Raw genomic sequence first — 13,868 nt, forward strand, 5'->3', positions numbered from 1 at the left:
ATAAAGAGAAGAAAGTCTACTAAATCTAAGGGGTGTGAGAGCTGGGCTGGTCGCAGGCGGGTACTCCAGCAGGTGGATGGGAAGGAGTGCGCGTGTCCCCTCGCAGAGCTGGCACATGCGACCACCGCACAGGGAAAGGCAGAGCCGGGAAGATCATTCTCCCTGGTGCCGAGAAAAGAGGACCTGGCTCGGTGTCCACAGCAGCGCCATCACCAAGCGGCGCCTACGTCCTGCTGACAGCGCTGTGGACAGCCGGTTCGCTCCAGACGCAGGCGTAGCAGGTGCTCACGTCTCTCACACAGAGCAAGCCCTTTCCAAAAGCCAAGAAATTTTGCTTCAAAATTAAGCCATGTCTCCTCTGTGTTCAGCCCTCTGGACACCCTCCATTAATTCCCTCCTCAGGAAGTGGGGGTGATCGTCTCGGCCCCAGGGGACACACAGTACCTGCTGCCAGCTGCCTGGTGAGTGCCCGTGTGGGGGTGAGGGGTGTGTGAGGGATGGGCGTGTCTTTGAGTTTGTGTGTGCTGTGTGTGTGGGGGGTGACGGTTGTGTGGGAATGCTTGGTGTGAGTCAGTTGTGTGGCGTGTTTGTGCATGTGTATTTGTGTTTCTGTGCACGATATGTTTGTTCCTGTTACAGATGTGTGTGTATGTGCGCGCACATGTGCGTGTATGTGTGGTGGGTGAGTGTAACTGTGTTGTGTTGTGTGTGTGTGTGATGAGTGTGATGCTGTGTGTTGTGTCTACGCGTCATATTTAGGTGTTATGTTGTGTACGTAGGTTCGTGTGAGTGTCTGTGTGTTGTGTGAGTGTGTGTTGTCACCTGCTGTGCATGTGTTTGGGTGAACAGAGGGTGCCCTGGCCGCCTGTCTGAGGGGAGTTGCTGCTCCTTCCCGGGGACGTGTCCCGAGTTCGCCGTCATCCTGAGAACCCACCGGGGAGCGGTGCCTGCGGGTGTCTGTCTGGAGACAGAACTACCCCAAGCAGCACCCCTGGGGGCCCGGTCCGGGGCAGGGCTGGGGAGAGGCAGTGGCTGGGGTGTGGCTCACAAGGGGCCTGGGGTGCAGGATCCTGGTTCCCAGGTGCCTCAGGGCCCCGCCCTAGCCCAGCCTGCCCCTCTCTGGGAGGAGGAAGGAGACTCATGGGGGAGGCGCTGCCGCAGCCACAGCAAAAATGCAGGAAACCGAGGGCAAGGGGCTGAGTGTCTGCACTTTGCAGAGACTGTTCCAGAAGCCCCTGGGGGTTAGACGCCATGTCCCTGAGAGAGTGTCCGGTCTGGGAGACACTGCTCATAGGCCTGGAGTTCTGCAGAGAGTCACAGCTGACTGGGGAGTCGCCATGAGCGGCATTACACCCCACAGCCCTGGGCAGCTGCTCCCACCCACTGGCTCCTGGGGCTGGGGGTTGCAGCGCGTCCATGACCCAGAGCAGCACCTCTGGCCGCAGGGTGGGGGCACTGTCCATGTAGGCCCCTGAAGTTGGGTCCCACACCTGGAGACTCTGTCTGACTGCAAAGGTCTCTGGGTGTCCTGGATGTTCTGGAAACAGTCCTGGGCCGTGGGGATCCTGTCCAGGCTCCCAGAGAACATCAGCAGACCGGACCCCAGGGCTCCTGAGAGAGGGAGCCGGGTCAGTCCCCGAGGAGCCTGGCCGGGCGCCCACTGCTCTCCACCAGCAGGGTGACGGGTTGCTGGGAGGGGTGACACGGCCCTACATTTCCAAGAGGACTAAGACTTGATCTGAAAAGTGTCATGAATGTGCTGGAATCTTACTGGGGAAGAGAATCTGGTTCCACCAAGTACTGACACTCTGGGGACACCGAGGCCCAGGCAGCAGGCACCCCCTGACTGTGACTGTACAGATGAGCCCCAGGTCTCCCACTGTCCTGCCTGGGGGTGGGGGTGCTGTGCGTGCTGTGTTCTTCCCCCAGACCTGGACCCCCCGCTCTCATGCCCACATAGTGCTCACTGCCAAGTCTCCCCCATAGGTGAAGCCTGGACAACCTTCTGCCCCAAGAGCCAGATACAGCTCCTCCCAGCAACACCTGCTCCTGGCCTCGGGCACAGACTGGCCACCAGGTCTCCCACTATAACCCCAACTGCTCTGGGCCCCTGTTCCTCCGTCCTGCCCACAGAGCACCCCGGGGCCCCTCTTTATTCAAGTGCCACCCATTCAGGGGCAGGGAGATTGTGCAGGACCTTCCTCCATGACACCTCCTCGGTCCTGATGGACACCACAGAGGGTGTGTGTGTGTGTATGTGTGTGAACAAGTGTGCTCAAGCGTGAGAGAAAAGGTGTGGGGGGGGACGCAGGGTCCTGAAGAGGTAAAGTATCTCCCGCCCTCCCTCAGCAAGCTCCATGATTAAACATCCTCCGGCAAACACAAGTCATTTGATTAAAACTCAGAAAAATCAGAAACATGTCATATCTTCTCCCTAAAAGGAGGAAGGAAAAAAATCTGAAGAGCAAGTGCCTGAAGACATTCCAGAAGCGCGGTCTCAGAATCATTCGGGGGACCCATCGCCAGGTAACCCACTGTCCCAGCTGACTTGAATGTGAGAAGGTGCAGGGGGGTGACGGGCAGGTGGTGTGTGGAGAGGCCGCATCAGAGCCCCATCAGAGGGCCTCTGGGGAGGGGTTTTTCCCTCCTGCCCCCGTCAGATGAGAGGGAAAGGCCATGACAGGCAGTGTGTGGAAGGAATTCCAGCGCCCCTCACCCTGTACTGGACCCCTCCCTGTCCCCAGGCTGGGGTCTACATCCTGGGGTCCCTGCTCAGGAAAGAGGGGCTGACCCCACTGTACACAGTGGGTTGGGGCCAGCAGGCCCCGCGTGCCGGTCGGCTGGATCAGATGGGAGCTCCCGGCCAGGCTGCAGACTCCAGGTGGGCAGAGGATGTGCTGGCAGCTGCTCAGGACTGGGGACAGCTCTAGGGTACCCCAAAGCTCATACTGACATCAGGGCAGGTGCTCCACTTTCATGGCTCATTGTGCACTAACTTGGGAGACAGATCGGATGTGGAATCCATCCGTCTCCGGCCAGGATGTGTCATAAACACTGATGACACTGAAGATGTTTCACTAGACGAACTTCAAGGCCTGAGCCTTTAGGAGAAACCTGTGTTAACAGGCGGCATTAAAACACCAAGGAGTCCTGAGGCCTGATTTGCCCTTTTTAGCCATAAACAAGCTTCACTATTACTTAAGAATCCTCAGGGCCCAGGTGATGTGTTCTTCTTAGAGCCCAGTGACCGGTCTGGCTCTGGCTGGTTCTGACAGGAGACTGTCCAGCGCTGCGCTGGGTGGGCAGGGACGGGCTTCTGTGGGAATCCTGCCCATTCACTCAAGTTCCTTTCAAGTCACTTGGGGGTGCTCAAGGACCCCAAGTCATCTCATCAGAACTGGCTGGTGGGTCAGCCAGCCACAGGTGCAGCAATGGAAAAAGTGGGGTGCTGAGGAGACTCAGAGGCCGACAGGCCGGTCCCCCTCAGGGGCCGTGGACCCTTCCCGTAGACGCCTCAGGGACGTCGTGTGGGACAGGCCTGGCCCAGCCCCACCTGGCGCCTCTCATGGTGCTCTGGTCCTGGCCCTGGAGGTCAGGAGACGGGCCTGCCCTCTCCGCCCTCAGTCCAGGCATCACTGACATGCTGACACTGGGCTTCTCTATATGCCCCGTTATTGGTCCACGTCTCCGCTCAGCCGAATGTCTCAGCTCCATGCTGGTGAGAGGCTCAATCCAGTCACCAAGGAGTGACCTGGGATGTGACCCCGACGGGTCTGCTGAGTAGCCCCCACGGCCCACCCGCCCGAGGGAAAAGCTGGGGAGGAGGGTGTGACTGTCCCCTCGGAAGACGTGGTCCCTGAGTCACACCCCCCTCTCACTGAGAAGGGCCTTCAGTCAGGGTCCCTGGACACCCAGGCCCACGTCATGGTGGACGGGCCCCCTGGTGAGAACGCTGACCCTAAAATGAGGTTTAAACGTGAACCTGGGAACATGGTATCCATGTGGTTTCCCAGCATGTGCACCCCTAGAGCACATCGGACCAGGCCCTCTGGTGGCTGGCCAGACCCACCCCCTCTCCTCCCCAGGTCTGAGGGAGCTGACCCCGAAGCCCACAACGCTGAGGCTGCTCCTGGTGGGCAAAAGCGGCAGCGGGAAGAGCGCCACGGGCAACAGCATCCTGGGCCGGTGCGAGTTCGAGTCCCGGCTCAGCTCCCAGCCGGTGTGACCCAGGCCTTCCAGAAGGCGCGGCGCAGGCGGGCCGGCCTGGAGCTGGAGGTGCTGGACACGCCCGACCTGCTGTCCAGTGGGGGCCCGGCCGATGCGGCTCTGCGGGACGCCTGCGAGGCCATCTGGCTGTCGGCCCCGGGCCTGCACGCCGTGTTGCTGGTCACGAGCTGGTCCGCTTTACTGAGCAGGACCGCACGGCAGCCTGGCGCCTGCAGGAGCTCTTCGGCCTGGCCGTGCTGGCACACACAGTGCGGGTGTTCACGCGCAGGGAGGACCTGGGCGACGGCTCCCTGGACGAGTTCCTGCGCGACACCGACAACCACGACCTGGCCTGGCTGGCCATGCTGTGTTCGCGGAGCCACTGTGGCTTTGACAACGGGGCCAAGGGCGCCGAGCAGGAGGCCCAGCTGCAGGAGCTGCTGCTCCAGGTCCAGGGCATGCTGTGGAAAAGTGAGGGCCGCCACTTCAGCAACGCGGCCTACCGGTACTGCTAGGACCACCCTGGGCCCCAGGAGGTGCCCGGGGAGCCGCTGGGCCAGGGCCAGGCCACCAAGGAAGGGCCCCTGGGGGAGTGCTGGCCAGAGGGCCTGCGCAGGGTCCAGAAGGAAGTTGAGGGAACTCACAGACGGCTGCTGCCCAGGGCGTCCATTTAAGCCTCTGCTGGACTCCACCAGGGCCGTCACGTCCTGCAGCCTCCCTTGCTCATGGTCACCTTGCCCAGGGTGACTCGGTCACTTCCTGCCCAGGGTGACTGACCAGCCCAGGCCTCAGGCCACGCTGTCTGGTGTGGTGAGACAGGGTGTGGGCTCCAGTCCCGGCTCTGTCAGGCCCTTCATCAGGTTGTCCAGGGCACACGGCTCCCTCCCCTGTGCCCCTGTAGAGAAGGAGCCTCTCCCCTCAGGCCTTCACCTCTTGAGATGCTCGTCTCTAGCCCATAGACACGAAGCTGCCTCTGGGCAGCCTGGGCCTCATGTTCCTGTGCACCCCAGCGTGGGGTCCCTGCAGTCACTTGTTCATGCTGATGTAGCGTAACGAGCGGGAAATACCTGCGCTGTGTGGGCTCGGGGTGTGCATGGGCTTGGAGACACGTGGGAGGGACGGAGGCTGGGCCGGGCCAGGGAGTGAGGTGGGAAAGAGGCCATCGCCACAAACAAGCCTTCCCGCGAGACTCTTCAGGTGGGAGGGAATAACGTAGGGCAGGGCTGCCCGAGAAGGTGGACCCAGAGCTGGCTAAACCCTGGGGCCGCCAGGGGGACATGAGCAGAGAACCCGTCCCTGAGCCCACACACTCAGGCCTGACACCTGTCACTCCTCAGGCCTCCTGCCTCCCGGCCTTAGAAAATAAAGACCTTTTAAGCCCTGCCTCAGCCCCTTCCCTTCCCCCTTGCTGGTGGGAGAAGGCTTGGGTGGATGAGTGTCTGCCGTTTGAGTCCCCCAGGGAGATATCTGGGGGCGAGTATGGAGGGAGGCAGAGAGGAGAGGGCCCGCAAGGGGAGCAGATGAATGACTTGAACATCCTGGAGCACCGCCTGGTTGATGGGGAGCACCCTGCAGCGTGGGTGTCTGTCAGAGGAGGCTCCCGTGGACAGGACTCAGCAGAGGTGGGGTGGGAACAGGAGGGAGCAGATAGGGTCTGCTCGGGCTCTGGTCTGCCAGTGCCCTCGGACTGCAGGTGGAGGCTGACCCACCCCTGATGCAGCTCAGTTTCCTGGGGTCCAGACGCGCATGGGGAGCCTGACCTTCAGGGTGCAATGATGAGAGAAAAGGGGGGAACATGCTTCCCGCTCGCTCCTCCTTGGCTTTCTTCAAGCACAAGTTCTCTTGCCATGTTTTCGGTGGTGGGAGGGAGTGGAGGTGGGGTGACGACTGGTGAATAAACTGGAGTCCCAGGACACAGCCTCAGGCCTGGCCCACCCTCGCCTGCTGACCAGAGATCCTACACCTCAGACCCCTCACCTCAGGCCTCCAGCTGACCGCCAGGCCACCCTCAGGCCCCAGAGCAGTGGACTCCTACAAAAGGCTTAAGAAAACTTTTCTTTTGCTAAAAGCCTCGGAAAAATCTGAAGGCCGCACACAGACTTGTCTTGGTGTATTCTTAAGAAAGCCGCCTTCTCACGACAGCCAGAACCATGGACTTCATCAGCAACCCACTTCCCAGTGAACTGTATTCGGTTTTCATATCTTTGTCAAATCCTTGTCAGGATGTTTGACTCTTGTTCCTGTCTTCTGCTGTTCTGCTCCTGTGAATAAAGCAGTGATGGGATGACTGCCGTGTGGACTCTGCTGTGGTTGGCTGATTCCCCCTCAACCTTCCTCTCATATGCCCTTTGCTTCCCTTGGGCCTTTCCTATTTATGTGACAGGTAAATCACTCATTTCATTTTCAAAAAAGAATCTGACTGGTGTTGGCAGTTGGAATTCTCTAGTGTTTACACATGATTTTATCAGGAATTGGCAAATACTTCAAGGTTAAGTGAATCAAGGTCATCCACAAGGTCAGCGCTAGTAAAGTAAAGATAAAATCATCTGCATTTCCATTAGGGTAAGAAGACAGGTGTCCTTCATCAGGTGTTACTGTTTAAGCTTAGGTGTTAATTAATATCAAAATAGGTCATATGGGCATTTCACCAATGACACCCATCCAATCACTCTAAAGGCAAGTCAGAAAACATGTCATTTATTAAAAATTTGAAAGGAATTTTCTGTGTTTATATCAAAATGATGCTTTCTGTCCTTACTATAAGAATCAGGGAAGCCGCTTCCCCAACATTTCAGGAGGAGAGATCGGTGCTGCCACCACCCCCTGGCTCCAGAGAATGGGGAAGGCCCATTCCAGGCTTCCGGAAACCCCACAGTCTGGGTGCTGCCAGTAGGAGGGTGGACTGAGGTGCAGTGAGGAGGGAGGGTTGTCTTGGTCAAAGCTGTCAACAGTTCTACTGAACTTTAACATGGATGAACTTTTAATATCTATTGTTAGTGAACTTTAAAATGTCTATTTTAGAAAAATCATCTTACTCCGGAGCAAAGCAGGAGAGCCAGGGATTTGGGGTGTTTGAAGAGCGAGTGAGTGCAGGGTTGTTTGCTCCTTGTTGGGTCAAAGAAACTGTTAGAAGTCACAGGACAGTTTCTGACTCCCAACCCTCCTGAATAGCATTAATGAATGACGTAGAAAACACAAAAGAAATTTGAAAACTACCATTTTGAACGTCCTGGGAAGTACTAAGTATGGGCAGATATAGAGGGAACTTGACCCTGAATTGGGGGGAGTACCCTGCTGTCACGTGTGAGTCTTTTCCCCTGAAGATGCTTCCCATTTGCTGACACCGAGTAATCCCTCAAGCAGAAATTTACAGTGACCCGTGAATAAGAGGACGGAGTTCTGGGGCAGCCAGGACATTTAGCAAATGATGGGGAACTCTTGAAAGAAAAAAGCCACAGAATGGGAGAAAGGCCATTGGAAATTCTGCGTATAACCACACTTTAAATCACAGACTGACCTATGAACTCTGATCTCCAAAGTGATCAGGGGAGAATTTTCTGGAAGGATGAAATAACTGCTTTCTTGGTCAGAGAGGTCAGCTGTTGCCCACAGCAGCAATGGAAGCTCCATTCCAGCACATAAGAGGGTGGTAAACTTGGAAATTTCGACTGAAATACCAAAGGGGTCACACTTGAGGACTCAGAACCACATGAGGTCTAAGGAATTTGCGCTAAAGGAAGAGCAAACTTGTAGTGCCTTGTGAGTGACATGTCAATACAGGCCTTCCCAAGGTCATCGTGTTCTGCCAGTAACTGAAGTGCTGCTGGAACAAATTCATCATTCTTCAGAAGGAGATAACAGGATCCAGAGTCTCGACAGTACCCTGCGCACTATTATTTATTCTTCTAAATAAGGATACAAAGCCATGCAGTTTCTCTCTGTGTGTTTCTATTACACAATTTTTGGTATATCTGTTTTCATGATCATTCAGTTTAAAATACTTCGTTTTCTTTGTGACGTCCTTGTTTACTTGTGAATTAGAAGGGTGTATTTAATTTCCAAATACTTGAGTAATTTCAAGGAAATGCAGTTTGCGCTGGGGGAGCCGCCTGCCCAGAGGCTGCTGAGTGTGTGAAATCCAGCTGGAGCCCTGAAACACTGATTTTTAAATTTTAGTTCATTATAATTGGCTTTAGTTTTCCATTAAAAATTGGAAGCAACATAGGATTTTTTACCTCAAAACACTGCTTTACTGTTTAATAGAAACACACTACCTGCTGTATCACATATTTGCCGCATTAAAGGAGAAGAACGTATTTTGAATTTCTACTCTTCTACTGACACGCCAGAGAGCAGGCAGCATCCGGGCTGCCTCAGGCTGAAGGAGCTGTTTTACACGCGGATGTAATACTTTCATGTGACTATTTGCACAGACAGCACGCTAGAATGGCCCTCCCTACATTGACATCAGTAATTAAGTGTAAATAGTGATAATTATAACAAAATTACATTAATTTCAGCTGAAATATGGACACATTGTAACTTTAAGACAAAGGCAATAACTGATGTGAAAGTGACTGGAGGTGTAGTTTGCGCAAGGGAAGAGAGACGGGCAGAGAGAGGCGGGAAGAGCAGGCATCACAGCAACAAAGGCAGTGGGTTTGCTGCAGTCAGGAGACAGAGAGAAGAGCTGGTGAAGACCCGACAGCAAATACCCAGGGAGTCTGCAATGTCATTTCCTCTCAACAAGCAAAACCTCTGACAAGCCTGGTCACCTGAAGCCAGAATTAAAGGTCCAACAAAATATTCTAAACAAGGGTGAATAAGATCTGAGCTTGTGACTCGGCCCCTGGGCCCCAGGCCGTCCCCTCTGACTGGCAGGAGGGGTGGGTGCTTGTTCAGTGCAGGTCAGGGCATCTCCAGGCCTCCTCGCCACCAGCACGGAGGGTCGACCGCCGGGTGTGAGGACACTGGGAGCCGGGCATCCATCAGACCACTTCCTGCTATTATTTCCACATTTCAAAACAGGAAACACACTGAAGAGAGTGTCCTCTCCCCTGACCTGCGGGGACCAGGCAGGGCCTGTCCTGGTTCCTTGTTTCATTCCACAGGCGGCCAGAGTCCTCTCCCTGGCGGCCAGCAGGCCTGGGTCCACAGGCCTCAGGCTGTGACTGTCTACGCCAAGCTCAGTGCAAGGAGAAGCCAAAGACTCTGGCCTTTGGCCCCTGACATGGTCTCCACCGCATCTTTACCGGGAGGCTCCCGAGGTGTGGCGCCCACACATGACATGAGCTTATTCGATGTTTCCTTTTTTTTTTTAAGATTTGTTTGTTTGTTTATACAAGCACTGGGTACAGTCAGAAGCGCAGGAGGGTGAGAGAATTCACCAGAGCCAGAGCGGGGAGCAGAGCAGGCAGAAGGACTGAAGGACACTGCTGAGGGGAGCAGCGGGCGGCAGGAGAGGTCTGCGCGCCATGTGGGACCCTCACCGACGACCAGGGATAGAACTGGCGCTGCAGAGGCTGCGGGCAGCTTCACAACGCAGCGCTCAACTGCTGCGCCACCGGGGAGGCCCATTATTTGATGTTTCTTTATCTGCAGTTTCCGTCAGGATCCAGCAGGGGAAAGCATCCTTGTAGCCCTGCATCAGCTGGAAGCCCGAGGGTCAGGGGACTCGCCTCGGCCATTACGAAGGCATTTCCACTTTTTTCCTTCCAGCGCAGGGGTTCTCTCTGTGGAGGCCTCTCTGCAGGGGCTGGTTCTGTGGCAAGCCAGTCGGGAACCTGCTCTGGTAGCAGAATCTCCTGTTGCACGTGTCCACTGCATCGAAACTTTGTAGTTTAATAAGATTCCCAGGTGGCTCTGATGGCTACTGCCTCAGAGAATACTGAGAAACACTTAAACATCAGCCTCTAATATTAAAAAAAAAAAATTGTGAAAAATGCCAACTGTGTATGACTGGGAATTTCCCCAGAATGGGTTGTCTATTCTCCATCACTTGGGTTTTGGGGAAATACAGAAGAGGTGTGGCCTTATTTGGGCAACCTGGCTTGGGGTCCAGAGAAGCCAGTTTCAAGATGGCAGAGCAGGGAGAGCTGACAGGGTCTCCTGGGGCCACCAGAGCACGTAGGGGGACATGGGGTGAGCTGGAGAAGCCCCAGGAGCACCCAGGGGAAGGAGAACAGGAAAGGAGTAGGGGCTACAGTTCTGTCCCCCAAATTTGAAAGGATTTGTTACACCACAGCATCCTCAGAATGTTGGTTAACTATGATGTCTATCAGAACACAGTGAGGAGTGGAAATCCAGGGGAGTGGGGTCCCTGCTGACAGAGGAGGTGACAGCGGCTCAAACCCTCCGGGGAAGAGGAGCTGGAGAGACGAGGGCAGGTCCAGTCCACACCACCCTAGAGATTTTACCACACGTGAAACTCATCACCGTGTTCTCACACGCAGCGTGGCGACTCCCAAGAAAACCAGACGGCAACTGTGCACCATATGGAGAATAAAGCTTTAGTATCATAGTGATAAACAGCGACTCACCAGGTAGGCAGGCCTGAGCTGAGGACCCAGGTCAGCCAGAAGCCAGCTATGGGGTCCTGAGAGGGGGTGCGGGGGGGGGGGGGCGGTTACAAAGAGAGCAGAGAGCCGGGTGCTCAGCAAGTGGGTGATGCTGCGGTGGGTGAAGTGTGTCCGCAAATATATCTACAACGATTGTTCTGTCATCTGCTGCATCTCTGCCCTTCTCTTTTCATGGCATTTCATGTAATCAAGTACTAAAAAATCTAATTTCCAGACAGAGCTTTGTTCTCCAATGGGAAGGAGGTGAGAAATGATTGAGTCCTCCTGTAAAATGTAACTAAACATGTTTACGTTCATTCAGAGAGAGATCTATACAGTCCTCAGCCATAAAACTGACTCTGCAAATGCTTAACCTTTCTATAACCCACATGGGTGAGGTGACGGGGTCTGGAAGGTACAAATAAGGGCGGAGAAACCCTGGCAAGATCATCTCCCCGTGAGAAGACTCTGGAGAAAGGTGTGTTTGGGGGTAAGGAGAGAAAGCTCGGGGTCACCACCTTTGGTCCCTGCATCCTTTGCTCTGCGTCTCAGGGAGAAATCGCACGGCGGCACCGTCAATACCTTCTGCTCCGAGTTTCCCAAACTGAGAACTTGCGTGTCCTGCAAATCAGTGAAACATTTACCAGTTGCCACCATGAGCTTGGCTGTGTCCCATGGTGCTGCGAGCAGAGGAACGGGGAGTGTGTGACTGTGGGGAGTGAATTCTACGGGGCACGGTCTCCCAGAAAGTAGACACATTTCCATCACGCTTTCTCGTCCTTGAACAGACGTGAGAAAACCAGAAACGTCATCTCCAGCGCTTCCAGGATCACATCAAGTGTCCCTCTCTGATTCTCCTGTTGCGAGCCAGCCGCAGCAGTCTGGGTGTCAGGGGTTCCTGAAGGATGGGAAGGCGTCGGCGCAATTGTAGAGAAATGGTAAGGGAAGGGGAAGGGGAATGAAGAGACGCAGACACTTGATCAGGTGCTGACATCATCCTGCTGAGGGGCTCAGCAGCCCTTTATTTATACTAAGCAAATCGTGAGTGCACAAGCATAAGGTAGGAAGGTAATAATCATCACATGTCCTTTTTCAGGAGCCGCCAAGGGTCTGTTTGCCTTCCGGCAGAGGTGTCACATTTATTATTCTTTGTCTTAAAGAAGGCACAGTTGCTAAACAAATGTTTTCAAAGTCGTTATTTACAATCCAACAGTTATTGTATCACTAGCAAAAAAACCTGTGTGTCTGCAACTAACATTTCTAAGTTTGCCATGGTGAAGGATTAACTAAGGGCTGAGGGAAACAAAGGGCGGGGAGTTACCTGGGGGAAGGGAGACAAAGAGATGATTTCTAACTAACCTATAAAGTTTAGACTAACTTATAACTAATTGATTCAAGTAAAAAAACAGAAGGCTTTTATATAGAAATCATCATCTATAGTATATTGTTTTAATACTGATTTGATATTAAGGAGCCAAGGGCCTGGAGGGCGTTCATGCCAGGCAAGCCGCACTGACTCTTCCCTAGGCCCCAGCTCTCAATGAAGGGAGGAAGTCTCCTAATCTAAACAAAGAGTTTTCTACCTATCACTCCTCGACTATCTAGTCAGCCTAGTTTCAGTATTTAACTATAAGATCAAGGGGCAATCTCTCCTTCCATAAGGTTGCTGGTTGTTGTTTTAAGGAACTACAAATATTTCATCAGGGGCAGGAGCGGAGATGGTTATAGCCTTTGATTCTCAAAAATGGTCCATATGTGACATAGCAGTAGTTGTAACATTGACCATTTCCGAGTGCGTTATTTGTGCTGCCGTGATTACTAGCTCAACCAGTCACAAATTGCTGTTGACTTATTCTTGAATGCACACTCTAACAGCTACCATCCCAATTGTCACATCCAGGGGAATTAGCCCTAAACAAACAGGAAGAATTTAGCAGTAGTCAGCTATGGCGTCTCCTGGTTTATCAGGAATCTTCTTATACTTGGAGCATGGCTCGCCTCTGCCACCCAACTGTTATCTTTAACTTTAAAGTAAAGGAATTTCTTTCTCCAATTAGCTCTTGCCTCAAGACACCACATCTCTATATCAAAGACTTGGCTGATAGAAGTTTACAACCTTTTGGTTCCAGAAGTTTTTTCACTGGTTAATGTAAAGCCAAATGTTGCATTGCTGCCTTTTTGGCAGGGGACTACTAATTTTATGAAAAATGTAATATTTGTATCATGCAGTGCCATTTGCCATCAAATTGGTTATTCAGTGATTGATCAGTGTTTGCAGTTTTACTTTTAAGTGCGTATTTTTAGCAATGGTAGAAACTAGCCATAAACAAATGAGGAGACTCTTGGAGTCAGCTAACGAGATTCCTGATTTTTCAGAAATCTGCCCCATGCCCGGACTTTTGTCAGACGACATGAGTAGCGCGGCTCCCCATAATCTCCTTGCTGGTGTCAGCATCGGGTTTCTCCGTATCGAAGATGCCAGGCGTGTCCACCACCACCACTTCTCCCCCGTGCCAGGGGCTGCTCTCTCTCTGGCAGGACTTGGTGACGGATTGTGCAGCGAGGCTGGAATGAAACGCCTTCCTCCCGAGGATGCTGTTCCCCATGGCGCTTTTCCCTGCTCCAGTCTTACCCAGTAAGACCAGTCTCAGCTGTGACCCTCTGGGGTCTCGGTGTCCAAGGCCTGGGATGAGCTGGGGGGGCAGACAAAAGCCGCGGTGTCAGGGAGTCCACCTCCACCGCAGAGCCCCACCTGGTGCCCCCGCCCTGCCCACGGGGTGCTGCCCCTGAGGCCTCTGCTCCACAGGCAGCCATGCACAGCCCCACCTGATGCCCCTCTTGCAGCACTGGGGGAACAAACTCGTGCTTTCAGGGTTCCTTGAACTTCTTATTCTGATGACTCGAAGCAGAGAAGCCCACGGTGTTGTAAACAAAATGATCAACAAGTAAGCGCTGAGCAGCTTCAGTTCCTCACGAAAGAATGCAGGAAGCTAGAAAATACCAGACCTCAGGATCCCTCGCCCACTCCGATTTGTATTTAGATGGAACTTTGCTTCTTCCCATCACGGAGCCAGACAGGTGGTTATGCAACGCCTCCCCTCCCTG

At 53.8% G+C, this 13,868-nt stretch overlaps 1 long non-coding RNA gene across 1 annotated transcript; it reads left to right on the plus strand.

Moving 5' to 3' along the window:
• The first annotated feature begins 10,507 nt into the window (after positions 1 to 10,507).
• Positions 10,508 to 13,469, plus strand: LOC129145373 (uncharacterized). Its single transcript, XR_008550905.1, has 3 exons — positions 10,508 to 10,748; positions 10,999 to 11,701; positions 13,140 to 13,469. It is a non-coding gene; the product is annotated as an uncharacterized LOC129145373 (long non-coding RNA).
• The last annotated feature ends 399 nt before the right edge of the window (positions 13,470 to 13,868 follow it).

This window comes from Talpa occidentalis, unplaced genomic scaffold (genome assembly GCF_014898055.3).
Source record: "Talpa occidentalis isolate TD23 unplaced genomic scaffold, MPIMG_talOcc4v2.1, whole genome shotgun sequence".
NCBI lineage: Eukaryota > Metazoa > Chordata > Mammalia > Eulipotyphla > Talpidae > Talpa > Talpa occidentalis.